The sequence below is a fragment of the Callithrix jacchus genome, chromosome 3 (assembly GCF_049354715.1).
Source record: "Callithrix jacchus isolate 240 chromosome 3, calJac240_pri, whole genome shotgun sequence".
NCBI lineage: Eukaryota > Metazoa > Chordata > Mammalia > Primates > Cebidae > Callithrix > Callithrix jacchus.
Window position 1 is genome coordinate 161,028,463 of NC_133504.1, and position 19,988 is coordinate 161,048,450.

At 34.7% G+C, this 19,988-nt stretch overlaps 1 long non-coding RNA gene and 1 pseudogene across 1 annotated transcript; one reads left to right on the forward strand and one right to left on the reverse strand.

Annotated features, from left to right (window-relative positions):
- Nucleotides 1-440: 440 nt before the first annotated feature.
- On the reverse strand, nt 441-1,495 carry LOC100396991 (dnaJ homolog subfamily C member 8 pseudogene; annotated as a pseudogene).
- Nucleotides 1,496-6,792: 5,297 nt separating this feature from the next.
- Nucleotides 6,793-14,132, forward strand: LOC144581968 (uncharacterized). The gene is made up of 3 exons (XR_013533486.1): nt 6,793-10,066; nt 10,415-12,400; nt 13,649-14,132. It is a non-coding gene; the product is annotated as an uncharacterized LOC144581968 (long non-coding RNA).
- Nucleotides 14,133-19,988: the final 5,856 nt, after the last annotated feature.

A 19,988-nucleotide genomic window follows, 5' to 3' on the forward strand; every position in this document is an offset into this window, starting at 1 on the left:
TGCTTGAAAACACATTTATTTTATTTTATTTATTTTTTTTGGGGGGTATACAAATTTATTATACATAAAGAATATTACCACTAACAAATGCAGACAGGCTATGACACTGTAGTACTGGGTGGAGGACGGCTAGCTCTTTGGAAAGTGAAAGGTTTGGGTGGCGTGGGCCTCATGCCATGCATGATTGGGAGGGCACATGCCAAACGCCACAGGGCACCAGGGCAGCAGGTGCCTGCTTTGAGTGCTCTCAAGTGTTCCCTGTCTCATCTGGGCCTTCAAAGGGAGCACACCCAAAATCAAGCAACTGAAGCGAAGGGGCCTCCTAAGGTGCCCCAGGCCTGTCTCTGCAGTCACAGCAACACCATTTTAAGCAATATGTTTAATTGTATGATTTCCACAAACTATCCACGAAGTTTCTAATCATCACAATTCAGTGAAATACAAAACATTAAGTTACAGGCTGTGGGAAGAGAAGGCAGCACCAGTGGTGGCACCTTCCAATCCTGGTGGTTCTAGGGGCAGGGAGAGCGGAAGGTCTTCTCTTTAAACCAAGCCCCTCATTGCAATGTACAAAAGAATTACTCTGATCGATATTAAATTGTATTGAAAACAAAATGGTCTAAAAAGCAAATACTACTCTATGTTGGGGTGGAAGTGGGAGGAAAGAATGGGTCCTTCGAAGCAAGGAGGGAAACAGCAGGGGGAAGGTTCTGTGCCTGTGACCCTGGGCGGTCACTCACGCTGCTCCATTTTTACTTTCCGTGGTCTCAGGAAGGTCCGATTTTTCTTCTCTTTCTTCCCCTTTGTATTGGCTTGGAAATTTCGCCAGCTGTCTACACGACCATCTCTACTTTCCTCAAAGTTTTCCTGTCACTCTCTTTCTCGTTTGGCTTTTTCTTGAGCTTCGATCTCTTCCTCCCTTTGTCGTTTCCTTTCATGCATCTCTTTGGCTTCTCTCTCTTTCCTTTTAATTTCCAGCTCGGCAAAGAGTTTCATTGTCTGTTTATATAAAGCTTGTTTGAACAGCTCAGGATCATCCTCCTCTACAATCCTAGGTTTTCCTTCCTTCTTTGATTGTTTTTTTCGCTCTTTCACAATGTGTTCCACGTATTCTTTTCCTGCCTGAATTACATCCAGGGCCCTCTTCTTTTGCTCCTGATCCAGTAGCAACTTGTAAGCTTTGTCCACAGCTTCAAAAGCCTTTTGTGCTCTGTCAGCATCATCTTGATTTTTGTCAGGATGCACCAATATGGATAACTGCCGAAACCTCTTTTTTATCTTCATCTGTAACTTCAGGATCTATCTGAAGAACCTCAAATGGGTTCAAATTGAAGTAAGAGAAACCAGGATGGGTCAGTCTTTCAATCTGATTTTTGGATGTTAGAACCAAGTCTCTCTTTTCTATTTGTTTCACCTCACTGTAGAAGGTCATAAATGCTTCCTCTGTGCTGCCTCCGCTGCCGGAAGTCCCGCTCTCTCTTGAAGCCACCATTTCCCCGGCCAGATACCACGTGACCCTTCTCGAAAACACGTTTAAAGACAGATTTTGATTCAGGTCTGGGGCTTAAAATTTTGCATTTTCAGCAAGGTATATACTACTGATCTAAGGACCACACTTTGGGAAACAAGGCTGTAGAATTTTCTTGGCTCAGATTTCCATACTATCTTGTAAAGTCACCTAATTTTTTGTGAATTTATTTCCTTGACTGTAAAATGGTTATAACAAAGTCAAGCCTATTTTATAATGTTCTTCTGAGTCAAAATAATTCCCAAATATATTTATAAGCCATAACCTGCTATATAAATTAGAGAGAGTAGTAGTGGTTTTTTTTTTTTTTTTTTTTTTTTTTTGGTCTTTTTCCCTGTAGTTTTTAAATCTCTGTAAACTTAATTGAAGCTCTCTCTGGTTAATTTTCATTCACTTGCAAATTGCTAAGGATCTGTTCTTGGATGTTGACCAGACTAATTGGCCTAAGAGTGGGCCATGTGGTTTGTGAGTCTTATGTTATACCCATATGGATATATGGATACCTCAATATTACCAGTCAAAAGTATTATTGGACAGTGGTATTGTACAATGCTATTTTACCTATCATTATGTATGCATGTCTTAGAACAATTACTTTGTTCAGTACATTCTCAATAAATTTGCTGAATAAAATTAATTACTCTATCGTCTATGGTCTGAATTTTGATGTCTCCCATTAAGATGATTGCATTAGGAGGTGGGACCTTTGGGAGGTGGTTATTTCATAAAAGTAAAGCCTTCAAAAATGAAACTAGTGACTTTATTTAAAAATAAGTAAATACAGGGTCCCAGAGAATGGCTTTGCCCCTTTTACCATGTGAGGATAGAACTGGAAATTTCCACTTACGAAGATACCAGAAAATAGGCCCTCACCAGACCAACTAGTACATGGTCTTGGACTTTGAGCCTCCAGATGTGTGAAGAATAAATTTCTGTTGTTTATAAGCTAACCAGTTTGGAGTATTTTGTTACAGCAGCCTAAATTAATTAAGACAATATTAACTGAGTGAATTATTGCTTCATTTATTAATTCAACACATATTTTAAAACCATCTACTGGACTAAATATTGGTAATATAAAGAGTAAAATACAGTCATTATTCTTAAGGGCTCATAATGGAATGACAAATTATTCATAGTTATCACTCCCTATGAATAAATAAAATAAAAATATGTATAAGGTGATGTTGGTGCATGAAAAAGAAAGTCTCATCAATAGATTGTTCAATCAGAATAAGGCAGACAATAAATTGTCATTTGAAACTATGACCACAAAATTTTTCAGTATTGATATTGAGCAGTAATTTATGTAATGAATAAAACCTAAGTTGAATATCTTTCAGGTTTCACTCCAGTTTTATAGTTTATACAGTTTTTAAATTTATTTATTATCAAGACATATGACAAACTCAGAGTAATAATTTATCATGTAAGAAACTTTTGTGTAGGGTCAGATAAAGAATTTGATTAATTGAGAAAACACTGGTTATAATGGAAACTATTATAGAAATGATTAATTGATTAGACAATAATCTTGGGAAAGGAAAATAAGAAAGTGATTAACATATCTAAATAGTCATTTTAAGAATGAAAGAAGGTATAACTCTCTTGTTCAAATACTATCACCTTAAAATCATCACCACCCAACTTACCTCTTGATTTCAAGGGCTTCATAGAGCAGAATGATATTAAACCTTATATCCTACAGGGCAAAATGTAAATATGAGCAGAGGTGATTTTCTTTTTCTTTTTCTTTTTCTTTTTTTTGAGATGGAGTCTTGCTCCGTTGCCCAGGCTGCAGTATAGTGGCTTGATCTCAGCTCACTGCAACCTCCTCCTCCAGGGTTCAAGTGATCCTCCTGCTTCAGTCCCCCGAGTAAGCTGGAACTACAGGTGCCCACCACCACACCCAGCTGATGTTTCTATTTTTAGTAGAGATGGGGTTTCACCTTGTTGGTCAGGCTGGTCTCGAACTCTGGACCTCAGGAGATCCACCTGCCTCAGCCTCCCAAAGTGCTGGGATTACAGACATGAGCCACCATGCCTTTGCCTAGAAGCTGATTTTCAAAAGAACAGAGTGGTGTTTTCTCTCACCTCACCTAGGGTATTATGACTAAGTCAAAAACAGTTCTTTTATATCCCTGTAGAAAACATTTGCTAAGAAAAGGCTGTTTTGCCTTGCTTCTTGTTTTCTTTTTAACTCAGTGGTTTCATCAGATGAGATAGTTATTTGTTTTGTGCTACTGGGTTTGAAATGAAACATATCTCTTGGGTACTTGAACTCTTCTCTGAGAAGTCAAATGCCTTTGTCTAGCTGCAATTTCTCTCTTCAATGTGAATAATTGAGTTCCCAAAGATAGGTTTGAAGTATGAGATATACCTGATTTCAGAGTAAATTGAAGCATTTATTTCTCCTTCCCTGTCACTATATTCTTTTAGTATGAAACATAAGTAATCCTTCTGCCTCTAGGTCAGTAATAGAGACATATTTGTCATACTAAATTTCTACAACTTTTTTTAAAAAGCCATCACATTAATGTTTTAGATCGAAACATTATAAAAGGGTATGTACTGATAAACTAATTTTCTCTTAAGGGAATTAGCTTTTATAGTTGACCTAGCAACAAGATACTAAATTAATTGTTTTTTTATAAGGGCTATTAATCATAATGATGACAATTCCACACAATGAACCCACGAGTAATTGAATATTGCTGCTCACTTTAAGTATATTTAAATCACTCAGCATGTTTTAATGCTGCAGATGGAAGAGTTTCTAAGTGGTTGGAGACAATCCATAAGCTAATTGCTAAGCTGTGGTGGCATTTTCATTTATTATAGACCATTCAACCATTAATTGTGTATGGTGACACGGTTCACTGAAGTTTCTCATTGAACAAGTTGCGAAGGTTAACTGGAGCCAAGTCAAAAAGAAGTCAAAAGTAAGGAAAAAACATGGATCCCATCACCATGCATATAACCAATACTAGATTTTTTTAAACTACAGGAGCCAAGCAACATTTTCAGAATAAAAATACTTCGTTACTTTTTTGTGGAGTGATGCAATATACATAAATTCTTTGGGATACATATTTATAAGCCTGTGACTGTTATTCTTATCGGTCTTTTGAGAGAATTGAGACATTCTAATAAAGTTAATGCTTTTGAGTGAAATGAGTTGAAAGATTGTAGTAAAGTTAATGCTAATACTTGGAAATTTCGGAGCCAAATATATTAAATATTTAATTCTTCCATCAGCAGTAGCTCTGTATCATTCAGAAGTATGTTGCCTTTCTTTCTTGTTATTTTGATTGTCCTAAGACACATAATACATTCCTTTATCTTTGGAAAATATCTCACAGGTGAGCCTAATTCCAAAGGTCTTGTTCCATTTCCTCCATTTTGACTGATCAGATTGCTTGGAGAGTAAAAGTATTGCTACTGTTTCTTAGTATCTTGCAGGTAATACATCATTAGAATTTCCCTATTTATAAGACAGACATTACATGATCTTTGCTTAGGAGTAATTTTACTTGTCAAGAAATCTAAGCCATAATTATTTCTCATCGGAAAAGAAGGTACACACACAGACATAAAGGTAGAAAAAAGGTACCTCAAGATTATTATTCTTATTATTCAATCTTCATATGCTTGTTTTTGTCTACTTTATATGCCCACTACTGAGAGTGTTATGTTACCATTTGTAACTACAGCTTGATGAATCAGTAGTTACTTGATATATATTGAGGATGTTTTATTTTATTAGGTGTATATGTTTTCATAGTAATTTATCTTCTTGACTTATTTTTTCCTATCAATGGTAGTATCTCTCTTTGACTATTATGAGAATTTTTTAATGTTCTAGATTTTCTGATTTAAAAATTCTACCACAGCCTTATTTTGTATTATATTTAAGTGATATATCCTGTTCATATTTTTGGTTCAAACACTTGTAGATAGTGTTTAGCTGTATCTTCTAAGTTTACTTTTAATTGTATCTCTTCTCGAGATCAGAGGACCAGATTTTGTTTGATATAGCTGAGCTCCGCATCTCTCCTTTTTAACAATGAGTTTAAAACATTTACCTTTATATGATGGAATATTTTTGTCAGTTATGTCAGCCATCTGATGTCATGCTTTCTATCATTATTATTTAAAGTATTGTTATAATTTATTTTTGTGTCTTAGTTTTTCCTTTGCTTGTTTCAAATCTATATATTCAAATTTTATTCTTGAGGTAGTGATACTTAAATTGACATCAAATATCTGATTTTATATATATATATATATTTAATTCTAATTTTCCAAATTGTTTAAGTCTTAATTTCGTGTTTTTTCCATAAGCACATCCTGTTATCACATTTTTACCTCTTTGTTCTTCCCCCAACCCTACTATATTCTAAATGTCTGTGTCCTCCCAAAATTAATCCCTTGAAACCCTAATCCCAAGTATAATGGTACTTAGGGATAGGGCCTTTAGGAAGTAAGTAATTAGATTTGGATGCAGTCATGAGGGTGCAGTCACCATGGATGGGATTTGTGTCCATCTAAGAAGAGAGAAAGACCATAGCCCTCTCTCTGCCATGCAAAGATATGGCAAGAAGGTGGCCACCTGCAAACCAGAGAGAGGGCCTTCACCAGATACTGAATCAGCTGGCACTTTGACTGTGGCCTTCCCAGCCCCCAGAACTGAGAGCAATGAAGTGTTTACTGTTTAAGCCACCCAGTCTATAATATATTGTTATAGCAGCCCACTACTGACAAATACAAGTCCGAACCCATTGTGTTTTTATCACATAGAACCTATCTTTAATATTCACATGCTTTCTTTGTGCCTCCTTTTTCATATAAAAGCAACTTTGTTTAACTTAATTCTCAATTACCCTCATGGGTATCTTATAATACCCTGAATTATCCTTCCTTGTTAGGATATTTTTAAGTGCATTTTCAAAAACAGTTTTGGTTGAATTTCAAATGTTAATATGACTCTTAACATACGCATTTTGTCTTCATATTTTAATTACAATTTTAATAGATATGAAATTTCAGGCTTAAAGTTATTTTCCTTTGACATTTTGGAAATACGGCCTTATTGTCTTTTTATATTCAATGTTTATACCAAGAATATTTTCTAATTGATTTTATTTTTTAATTCTTACTCTTGGGCAGATTTTACAATTTCATCCTTGTCTTTGATTTTTTTAAATTTGGCTATATTGTTTTCAGCTCTAAATTCTTTCTTATGCACACCACTTAGCATTACATTAGTTTTTAAAATAGGAAGTCTCACAGTTTTCTTTTTTATGACAATTCTTTGTCATTATTTTTTTGCATATATATGTTTTATTTCTCTTTTTTCCTTCAAGTTGTTTTACATATAGAGAAATCCTTTATTTCTATCCTTTGTATCTCCTTACCTCATGTTTATATTTCATCTTAGTCCATTCATGACGCTATAACAAAAAACCCACACTGGGTAATTCGTAGGCAATAAAATCTATTTCTCACAGTTCTGGAGCCTGGAAATCCAAGATCAAGGTGTTGGCAGATTGTGTCTGGTAGAGACTGCTCTCTGCTTCCAAAACGGTGCCTTTTGCTGCATCCTCATAGGGCAAAATATGAAGACTCTATGTTCTCACACTGTGAAGGCTGAAGAGAAAAAGGCATCAGTGAACTTCCTTCAACCTCTTTTAAAAGATCACTGATCCACCATGAAGGCAGATGCCTAATGACTTAGATGCTTCCCAAAGAGCTCCACCTCCTAATACCATTACCTGGGACTTAATTTCTGATACATGAATTTTGGAGGGAAACATGAATTTAAGCTATAGCAATTTTCTCTTTATCCATTTCTGATTTCTGATTTAGCTGTATCCATTTTGCTCTTTGACCCGTTCATTCAGTTTGTTATTGGAAATACTGTAACTTTATATATTAGTTGCCTTCATCACTCTCAAAATTATTGTTAATTCAACTGATCCATTAACTTCCATCTCCTTTCAATAAAACCTCTTGGGTTGAATGAGCAACAGGAAGAAACACTGGGACATACTGCATCAGAGTAGTAGAGTATAATTAAGAGAACGGAATCAGATTTTGACATAGGATCAGATTGTAACTACATATTTTGCTAAATGTGTGTACTTGGACAAATTTATCTTTATTTTAGTTGTATTACAGATTAAATGGTACTGTTTTTAGTATACACCTTATTGGATTCTTGGAAATAACTAAGTTAATTAAAAAAAAGCACATAAAATAGTATGTAGCCAAAAGTCAGCATTTGGACAGTATCAGCTACTACTAATATTGTCAGAAACAAGAAGTTATTCTTGGAAAATTTTTAAACAGACATTTATAGTGTTTGATTATATAGTGTTTGCTTTTATCAGGAGTACAAAATTATCAAATCCTATCTCAGTAAGAACATAATTGTCAACTTTGTCAAAGCATATGTAAGATTCAATCTGATTAATTTTAAATTAATTGTGGTAATTTTTTAATCTGGTTACAAAAATGGAGCTTTCTTCTCTGCTTCATTGATAGATGTGGCTGGAAATCTATCACCTTAGACTTTTCATATAGCATGAGAATTATATCTGTAGCCATTTGTATGGTTAAGTGTTCTTACCCCCCCACCAAAATAATAAATCTTCTCTTATCTCTAGGATGACAATTCTTTAGCCCCCAAGTGCCAAGAAGACTGGACTGGTTAACCTTCTTGGTACTTTCATTTCAAGGGTCTAAATTAAACCAAGAAAGTTAGAGATATTGATATGCATTAGAAGAAGAACAAAAGGGCTGTCTTGCTCCTGAAGAGATTTTGTTCGTTCACCAAAGAGCCAGAGTAAGGAGTAGGCTCTTTCAGAGAAAAAAGGAACAACTGCATTCATTTTCATAAGCAAAGTAAAATCATTTCTTTCTCATCCTTCACATATGAGGTATTGAACTGTTCACATAAGACAGATGACCTGACTTTCATTCTATGGCTGTAAGGGTAAAAAGGTGGATGGAGTGAGGGCAGGGAGTGATGAGGGGTCACAATATTTACTGTGATGTATTTAGTAAAAACAGCAGAACATTTTGCATACACAGCTCCGTGTATCATTCAAAGTAACATTAATACAGATGACTATTAAAAATCCACACACTGGTGTGTGTTGAAACACTCAAACCCCAAACTCATGGATTATGGGTTTCCCTCCTATACAAGTCAGCATGCTATGTTATGCTTCAGTAGGAGACAATTTCACAATTTCAGTGGTTTAACAATATAAATGTTTATTTTTCTTTCATATGAAATCTGATTATGTTCTCAAACATTTTTAAAAGGAAGTGTCTTTCATGCAGAGATGCAATGATCTAGTTGACAGGGGTTCCACCCTCCTACAGCTGCACCATCTGGAGCACTCATCCTCCCACTCTGACAAAGCAAGATCAGAGACAATTGGAAGGTTGTGGGCCTGTGATCTTATACTTTGTCCTAGAAGTTAGATGTTACTTCTGTCCATAGCCCATTAGCCAAAATATGTTACATAATAACATTACTGAAAGGAGGCTGAAAAGTGGAACTTTCCAGTATAATTAGTTCTTCATTAAAATTACTGCACTATTTAAAATTATAAAATACAAACCACAGGGCTTATGGAAAAAATGAGGTTAGGAAAACATGCACTCAAAAATTTTATCAGTGACATCTGATAAATAATAAAAAATGTAGGTACTATTAAAAATAATAATATAATTTTATGGTTAAGAAACGTATAAATACTATTAAAGCAATGGCATTTTACCTTGAATTGGAGCTAAGGTTAACTTGCAGAGGTGTGGGTCAGAATAATAGCATCTTGTGGGGGGGTGGAAAGAGGGTTATCTACAATAGGACTGTCCTAGTCCTTTTGGGCTGCTATAACAAAATGCCATAAACTGGGTGGCTTATAAACAACAGAAATGTATTTATCACAGTTCTAGAGTCTAGGAAGTCCAAGATTGAGGTTTCAGCTGATTCAGTATCTAGTGAGAGCTCACTTTCTGTTTCACAAATAGCACTTGCAGTGTTCTCTACGGTGGAAGGGGTGAGGGTTTTTCAGGGGCTTTTTTTTATAAAGCCAGTCATTCCAGCCTGACGGCCCTTGCCCTCATAAATTTTCCAAAGTCCCTAAATTCTAATCTGATTGCCTTGGGGGTTAGGATTTCATTATATGAGGTTTGGACGGGTACTAACATTCAGACCATTCCAAGTTCTAATGTGTACCATGAATGGAAGTAACTAGCAGACTTTTGAAGTGTATGCAGTTTGCTTAATTCCCGCTTGGACTCATTCATCTAGGTACAGATTTATGTGCGTACCTCATGTTTTCCAGGAGGAGTTTGCACATAAGCAAATGCAAAAGCTGTATTTTGCTCAAACAGTTCTGACTATGTCACACAAGTTGGAACAAATTTACATTTTCAAAACAAGCATTTAGCACAACCAGCTATAGCTGGGAATGATGACCTGGCCATGATTACTATCAGTAAAGCCCACAGCACCATTCTGTAAGTACTGCATGATTTAAATATCAATAATCTTAATGAAGTATTTATATTTTACTATTATTTTTATCTAATTATCATACAATATTTAATATCCCACTAGTAAAGACCAATTAGCATAAACATTAATTAAATCTGTGGTATGCAGTCTTTGTACATGATACTATACCTTCATTTATTAAAAACATCGCTGGTTCTCTTTGGAGCCTTGATAGTAAATTTAATAAGATTAATATTATAGTTTCTAAAGTTCTATATCACTGAGCATTCTCAAGTATTTATAACTACTGATTTATTAGAATTATGAAAAAAAGAGTCAATTGATTTAGATAATCATTTTTCTTCCTTCAGGACAAGACCATTGGAAAAAAAACAACACAAAAAACCTCTGAAGTTTATATAGACTCTGATGCTTATATAAATTTTCTCTTTGTTTATTAAAACATTTTGGCCTTTATAACGCATTTGAAATTTTTATTGGTTTATGTTCTGGCCTCTCAAATGTATTTATGCTACATATGATTTACATACCATGTTATATTACTTTTGTGAGAGAGTGTGTGTGTGTGTGTGTGTGTGTGTATTTATGAGATTAAACCCCCATGTATCCAAAGGGATTGTGCTCAAGGGATAGCTGGGAAAACAGATAAAATAACAACTGTTCAGAGCTGCTGAAATTAATTACTTTCCTAAATGTTATCCCTCCTCAACAAGACTCTCATTCTGGAATAAAATTGTAAATCGCCTTATCTGACCCAATATCACACCTCTGTACAATCAAGAATCTTTGTGAAGCTGGGCGCAGTGGCTCACACCTGTAATCCTGGCCCTTTGGGAGGCCGAGGAGGGTGGATCATGAGGTCAAGAGTTTGAGATCAGCCTGGCCAACATGGTGAAACTCCATCTCTACTTAAAATACAAAAATTAGCTGGGCATGTTGGCACATGCCTGGAGTCTCAGCTACTTGGGAAACTGAGGCAGAAGAATAGCTTGAACCTGGGAGGTAGAGGTTGCACTCCAGCCCTGGGTGACAGAGCAAGACTCCATCTCAAAAAAAAAAAACTTTGTGAAATCCATTCTATTTCATCAACAAAATTTCTTATTTCCATTGTTGATTCATCATCTTATTTTAAACAAAATTACTACCATGCTTTTCCATGCAGTCATCCAGTGGTGGTTGTTTCTCCTTTCAAACATACTGCTTCGCCTAGAGGCAAATATCTTCTTCACCCTTCTGAGTTACATTCAGACAATCCTCTCTATAAACCATTCAGTTCCTCTGAAAATCATATGGCAGTTCAGTCTCCCATGCTATCCTTGTCAAAAATGGAAGATTTTAGCCCCTGAATTGTTGCCACGCCCTGTATTTCTCCTGTCATATTAATTGTTATTTTGATATTCCTGTAGGGAACACTTTCAATACCTTCCTCTCTGATGCTCTTCTCCTTTAACTCACCTCTCATTGTTACACCCATTACATGCACTTCATTAACACACAACTGTGTTTCTACCTCATTCCCTTTGGTCCCTGACTGCAATAATTTTTGATTTTTGTTTTGCTTTAAATATCTCTGAGACCGTAAATCTGTTGACCCTACAATCTTTTCAGAGTCACAGAGATTTTGTCCTTACATTGTTCCCTATTAGTTTTGGATGCTATAATTCCTTTTATAATTACCCATTTGCTTATTCCCTCAACTCTCTTGCTTCTCTCTCGATCCTTCTAAGCAAAACCCTAATATGGTTAAATCCAACTCATTTCCTGTTTCCCACAGGCAGAAACATTACCACAGTAGTCACATTACTGACTACTCTAACTTTAAAGCATGATCACCACTTTAAGAACGAATATCAAACCAGATTAAATGCTACCACTTTAAAATTATCAACCTCAACAGAGACTTTTGTACTCCTCAGCAACTTCCCTATATCTACTAATTTCTATTTTCCTAATGACTTAAGTTAACATGTTGCATCCTTTTTTCTCCTCAGACCTTGAACACTACAGTAGCAGAAATGAACTATGTACCCAATGAAAGTGATTTCTGTCTCCTGGTTATAGAACTGAACTATATTTCTTGGCCTTGTCACAGTTAGGTGGAGACAAGTGACCTGTTCTAGATAATGAAATGTGAGTACAGACTATGACTCACTTGTGGATTAAGAACTTTTGTTTCTTGTTAACATTTTCCCTTTTGATCTTTCCTGCAACCTGGACAAGCTCCATGTTGAAGTCTACAAAGACACATTTTGGACAGAGGCTAAATCTAAAAGCCATTTGGAAGAGATCCACCCAATAGATCAGCTTAAAGAAAACTACTGTAGGACAACTTATTGGTAAGAAATAACATTTGATGTGTTGAGCCTCTGATCCTTAAAACTGCTTATGTTACATGACCCTTATTTTGGAACCATTTCCCAAGTCCTCGCTTTCATCTGATAATCTTGTGTTTTTATTTTAAAACTAAAAGGAAGACAATTTCTAGACATTTTTCTATTGCCCACCATCCTACCTAGGCCTGTATCCATAAACATAGATTTTCTTCTAGCCAAATGATTGAACATTCCACTGCTTTTCCTTTCTTTCTTTCTTTCTTTTTTTTTTTTGAGATGCAGTCTGACTCTGTCACCCAGGCTAGAGTGCAATGGTGTGATCTCAGCTCACTGCAACCTATGCCTCCTAGGTTCAAGTGATTCTCCTGCTTCAGTCTCCCGAGGAGGTGGGACTATAGGTGCCCACCACCACACCTGGCTAATTTTTGTATTTTTAGTAGAGGCAGGGTTTCACCACGTTGGCCAGACTGGTCTCAAACTCCTGATCTCAAATGATCCACTCACCTTGGCCTCCCAAAGTGCTGGGATTACAGGCACAAGCCACCGTGCTCAGCTATGTTTTGTAAACACAATAACAAATCCTGTATTTTATACACAAGGACTCTTTCTCACAATTAGAAAATAATTTTTATTCTTGCATCATCAATGTTTTTCTCTATACCCGATACACACACGTACATGCGTGTGCACACACACAGCCACACACACCTTTTTTCATTTGTCCTCAGTGACATTCTAATTACTTGGTTTACTTCAGAATTTACCGGATAGACCCATTCAGTCTACTTGATAAAATCTCATCTTCCGAGTTTCAAAGTGATAGATGACTTTAGTGGTCAGTACTTTGCATTCACTTTTAGGTGATCTCCTCCAAAATCATGGCTTTAATTACTCTATATCATGACTCCAAAACAAATATCTCTAACCATACTTACTTTCATGAAATCCAGTCTCACATAACTAATTACAGGTATTCAACATGAGGACAATAGTGAAAAAGTGACGGCATTTGAATAAACTATTTAGTTTTTAAAATAATATTGTATGGCTGCATGTATTCCATGGTGTATATGTGCCACATTTATTTATCCAGTCTATCATTGATGGGCATTCGAGTTGGTTCCAAGTCTTTGCTATTGTAAGCAGTGCTGCAGTGAACATACATGTGCATGTGTCTTTATACGATTTATAATTCTTTGGATACATGCCCAGTAGTGGGATTGCTGGGTCAAGTGAAATTTCTATTTCTAGGTCCTTGAGGAATCGCCACACTGCCTTCCACAATGGATGAAATAATTTACACTCCCAACAGCAGTGTAAAAGCGTTCCTATATCTTCACATCCTCTCCAGCATCTGTTGTCCCAGATTTTTTAATGATCTCCGTTCTAACTGATGTGAGATAGTATTTCAGTGTGTTTCTTTGATTTGTGTTTCTCTAATGACCAGTAACGATGAGCATTATTTTATGTTTGTTGGCTACATAAATATCTTCTTTTGAAAAGTGTTTGTTCATATCATTCACCCACTTTTTGATGGGGTTGTTTTTTCTTGTAAATTTGTTGAAGTTCTTTGTAGATTACGGATATTAGCCCTTTGCAGGGACATGGATGAAGCTGGAAACCATCATTCTCAGCAAACCAGCACAAGAACAGTAAACCAAACATCACATGTTCTCACTTATAGGTGGGTGTTGCACAATGAGAACACATGGACAAAGGGAGGGAAATATCACACCCTGGGGCCTGTTGGGAGGTGGGAGAGCTAGGGGAGGGATAGCAGGGGGTGGGGGGATTAGGGAGGGATAACATTAGGTACTGTATCCATCCCCCCATCATCTGCATTAGGTATTTCTCCTGTTATAATCCCCACATTGATATGTAACAATCCTGCACCAGCTGCACAGGTAAAGCATAATAAATAAACAAATGAAAATATTATAGCAATATTAATTTTGTAGTTTTGACAATTGTGCTATGGTTAAGATATTAACATTGGAGAAAATGGAAAAGAAATATAAGGGAGGTATCTTTATTATTTTTGCAACTGCTTTGTAAGTCCAACATTAATTCCAAATAAAAAGTATAATTTTTTAAATAAAAAATTAAAATTGTAGCGATGAGGAAATGCTTCATGGCCTCTGTTATGAACTAGAATAATTGGAGAAAATGTTGTAGAAACTACAGGGAGGCCATTTTGACAGTGAGGAAAGCTATCCAAAGAACAACAAAGGCAGAATTGGCTATGTTTGATGAACAAATTTTTGTGGAGCTCCAGATACACACATTTTATGTGTTTGTGTTAGCCTGGGACTGTACTGAATTGAAATTAGAAAGAGCAAATGTTTTGCTTTTCAGAATATTTCAAACTAGAGCAGAGTAAGAGCTATCCATCATTCTTACTCTAAACAAGCTTTTGCTGAGTGTGAGATGAGCCTGATGGACTTAATAAGTCTTTTGTGCTTTCAATTTTTGCCATTCTGTGATCTTGCCTGGTAATGTGTCTGCCATAAATGCTCATAATATGAACAAAATTAACTTCTGTCACCATCACCTTTCATTTTCACATTTGGTTGTAGTGGATTCTCCCATCACCAAGTAGGAATTTTTCCACTTATTATATGCTGCTAACCTTAGGTGCTAGTTTAGCTGTGTGTGTGTGTTTGCTTGTTTTCTAACATATTGTGCCTTGTCCTTCAGCTAATCTTGGATCATTGTTTTGGGTATAATATAAACACAGTAACAATGTCGCTTTAATTATAAACGCTTGACTATGGCTCTAATTTCATCTCTGAAATAACAGAAAGAAAATATGTGGGTGGCAAGCATGGGAGTGAATTAGAAAAAGCCATTATGTTCAAATCCCAGCAAGCATCTTTTCTGAATAGCTTCCACACTAAGTGAATGTGAAAAATTGTTCTGACATTATTAGCAGACTAATAAACCCCTGAACCAGTCAGCTTCCTAGAAGTCAAGACTTTAAAAAAATACTGTTGATGAAGAAGCATCTTTTGTGATGATTTATGAAGCCTCCTGATGCATTCAGTTAATCCTGATTTTAAATACCTAAGATACACATTTTTACTATATAGACCAATACAATTTATTATGTATTTCAGGTATATGTATAGGGAAAGTTGAATTTAGTCTAAAAATTAAATTAATGGATCAAAAGTCACCATTTTAAAGATGCGTCCTGGCGTATAAGACTGAACACATAAACACATAGGTGTTTACTCACATCATGAATCACCCACCCAGAAAAAGAACGTACATATTTTTTCAGAGGAAGGTTTTCAAATTTTCAGAATCAACAGTGCTTCCCAAATATAAATTACATAATTAAATACTCAAAAATATTAATGAGAGTAAAACGTGTTATTTTAAAATATTATTTTTTTTTATAATACTGTGAGAAATGATAGTATCTATAGTCTTCTACCTAAGCTTCGATGACTTGCTACATGGCAAATAGCTTAGGCTTTGAATCAAAAAGTTTTTTCCTATTCTTTCTCTCTAGTAAATTAAAAAGTACTATAAGATAATTATGATTATTTAGGAATAGCAGAAATTATTTGGTTAGGGAAAGAAAATATGCATCAAAGATTTAGTTCTTCCTATGGATCAAGATTAAATGGCAGACTAACCCGAGAGGCATTGTACACGCCAAGGCTGGGTGTTTTCATGTTTTAACACGGCAGACTGATGTATGGTGAATTCCTTATATACTCTTGGATTCTATTAACTCTGGAGAATATTTTGTCAGCATTTATTTTAGTATTTAAATATGGTTGCAGTTGCGCTCACTAATAATAATAGCTTTAAATTCTATAATGAATAAAGAAAATAATTTGCTGGTAGGGAATAATCAAATAATAAGTCATTTTAAACATTATGTCTTAAAACAGACAAACAATTATCTGAACAGCTATTTCTGCTAATATGACAGGATAGCACTTGAATTATCCCCTGTACTGAGAAAACTAATAGTTATGGATAAAATATAAAATATAGTACCTAAAAATCATTAGTTGTATAATAAGAATTTCAGATGATTTCAGGTCAGAGACCTGAGTGGAGAATAAAAGTCAGGGAATAAAAGTGTTTTCTTTCAGCCAGGTTTTATCTGAGGTCTCCTAAACCCTGTGAACTTGGAGTTAATTATTTAAAGCACCACAGAGAAGAGACAAGGCCCAATCACAGACCATCCACAGTAGAGTATCAAAGGAACACTCAAAACCTAAGCCAGAACTCTGAATGTAAGCAGGAATGTAAAATATACTCCTTGGGTACCACATGGAATATTAGTTCCTTTGTAACTTGCTGTCAGTTGGATTGTCAATTCAAAGAAGAGTAATCAACAGACATGTAAAAAACATAACATAGAATTTGTATTCATACATTTCTTATAATGCAGTTTTGTAGCCAAAATTCACTATTTCCATAAAGTCAAGAAGTAAAAAAATTTGGGATTGGACATCTTGCAAAGTACATTCAGGTGTCTGGCAGATGTCATCTCAAAGGAACCCAGTTCTACTAAAGGTCATGAAAAAGTCTTAAAATCAATTTTTAAGGAAAACAAAAATGTTATAGTCAAAATATCTATTTACAGAGAGCAAAAATGCAACATGAGTTGCAAAACAATCAAGATGATAAAATAAATATAATTGCCTATTCAAAGCTTAGAATTATATGCAAGGAATCTATGAACAATAAAACTATGTAAAAATAATAAAATAACAATAGAAAGTATAACAGTTAGCTTTTACTGAGGTTTTTACAAAACTAAGCAAGATTATACATTTCCTAAGCAAGAATTAATTAACTAGAAGGTGGTACACTGGAATCTTTAGACCCTGGGAGAAATGAAATTGTTAAGCCTTCAAAGTCATTTTATTACCTTTTAACTTTGATATTGAGTAAAAGAGTGGTCTTTTTATTCTTAAAATGGTCCCTATGTGTTTCCTGACATTTTCTTGAAATAATTGAATATTTCATAATATAAATGCATTTATAAGCTTAATAATCTTATTATCTTATCCAAAACATTATTTTTTCTAGAAAAAGATTATTTTGTATATAAAATATGATGATGCTATGCCTGTGAATTCATGACTGTTAAAGATATTGGAGGTTTTGTATGGCATTCCTTTGTTACCACTATTATAATTATAGAAGTAATCTTTTCCGATATTCTCAGTATCATAGAAAAATATTTCACATATTCCTAATTAAAAACAAATAAATATACAAACACAAAACCATAAACTTTTTTTTTCAAATTTGCCTTTACATTCACTTCAATTTAGAATAGAAATACATAATCTGTAGTTCCTGCCAGTTCTGCTCATTGATTGCTAGAAAATTAGGTGAAGAAGTTTTCTCATACTAAAATTTCTAAAATTGTCTTCAATATTGCATCAAAACTGCATAGTCTTTTAAATCTCAAATGTTCTCTTTAACTGAATATTAGGTGGATTTTCATGCAAATATCACTTCTCTAGTCATCATTAAAACTCATAAGGCAAAATAATCTGCCTTAAAAAATAAATCTAGGCTAAATGTTAATTTTTACATAAATTCATCAAGATTTCCACCCTGTTGTAAAAAGAGTATCAGTCATCAGGCACTGAAGTCATGCTGCTGTCCTTCACAGTAAAATCCATTCATACATTTTGTTTAATTAAATAAAATTGCTATTGCCTCTGTGTTATTTGTGGGCATATTTATAGTCAACATTGTGACTGGATTTACACAACTCCCAGTAAGACAGTAAATCATCCTTTTTTTCACACATATTACAACTTTTAATTATGTCTTTGTGGTTTGAATGTCTTCATTGTTGTGGATAATATTTATAAATTTTACAAAGTACTTATTCCGGAACATCGCTATTGGTTTTTCATCGTGGTTACTGTACTCCTCTTTAATATGACGTAATTCAATCAATAACTAAATCACACCATTTGATGATACTACATAATGGAAAGCAAACTATGAGTCATTAGATCACTGACTCGGATGTCAAATATGCATCACCGTACTTCCATTTCACTGCTTGAGCAAACTATCATACTTGCAGGTTGTCTTGTCTATATATTAGGTAGATAGATTCACACATTCTACAATAAATAAAATCGGATTTCAGTGTTTTAGATTAATTTTATGTTTTAATCAACCGATTTAGAGCCTTTCCTCCAGAGATAAGCATTAAAATTTTTATGGAAAAAAAATAGTGGCCATAAGAACAAACAATACATTTTACACTTAAAACACTGAAACAATGATAGACACATCACTTGAAAATATGCAAGACCAAATAAACAATTCTCCTAATAGAATGTTTAGTCAACATTAAGTAATTAAAGTAATTCTTGCAGCACATACATTTAATTTTTTAGGCAATAGTCATAAAATTATAATTACACATTTCATTTTTAAGGAATTTAGAAAAAATGTTACATTACTTTGTTTCCTCTGAAAAGCAAACAAACATAAACATTCTTGATTTACTTCTATAAATCACAATGGAGAAAGTATGTTAAATGTACTGAAAGAAACCCAACGAGGCTATACTGAAAACACCACATAGAAGTAGTAAAGACTGGACAATGGAACATAAGTCATGTTCTCTGAAATCAAAATTATGCAGTCTTTACACATTTCTTATTCCAAATGCCGGTTATCATCTTGATTTCCTTGTACTAACATGATATTAATTTGGCTATACATTTTATAGATTGATCACTATTATGATATGGACTTTTAAAGATTATTTATTTAAATTTGTGACTCATATATTTCTACAATGTAAAACTATTTGAAGTTAGCGACAACACATTTTGCTACAAATTATTTCAGTCTACACTGGGACATTACTTTGTGAAGTTGTGTAATTCAAATATATTTTCTTCTCTTTCAGTACTATTAAATATTCACTCAGCAAAATCATGGAACAATGGCTTTTTAAAATATATATTCAAGTGGATTTTGAATAGTAGTGAAACTTTGCTTAAACGCAAAGAAAAAAAGTCTTGACAAAGATCAGGCTTTTAGGTATAAAGTATTTGTCAAGTGTAAGTGGTCCTAAATAACACTCTTCATGTTTACTGCTGGAAAAAAATCCACGAAGGGCCTGAAAATGTGTTTTCTTTTAATTTGCAAGATGTCTGTGCACCTACCCAAGAGTTGTTAATTTTGTTTTTTGTTTTTTTTTTTTGTAGCAATGTAGTGAGGGCAGCCCTTAAAGACCACTTTTACTTTCCTAGGTATGTAGCAGGACAAGCCCCACAAAACACCTCTCAGACACCAGGCACAATCCTGGCTCACTGCAACATCTGTCTCCTGGGTTAAAGATATTCTCTTGCCTCAGCCTCCTGAGGCTGGGATTATAGGCGTGCATCACCACGCCCAGCCAATTTTTGTGTTTTTAGTAGAGATGCGCTTTCATCATGTTGGTCAGCCTGGTCTAGAAATCCTGACCTGTGATCCACCCACCTCAACCTCCCAAAGTGCTGGGATTATAGACATGAGTCACTGCTCCTGGCCCATTTTGACATTTTTAAAACATATTGTTCAGTGACATTAAGTACAT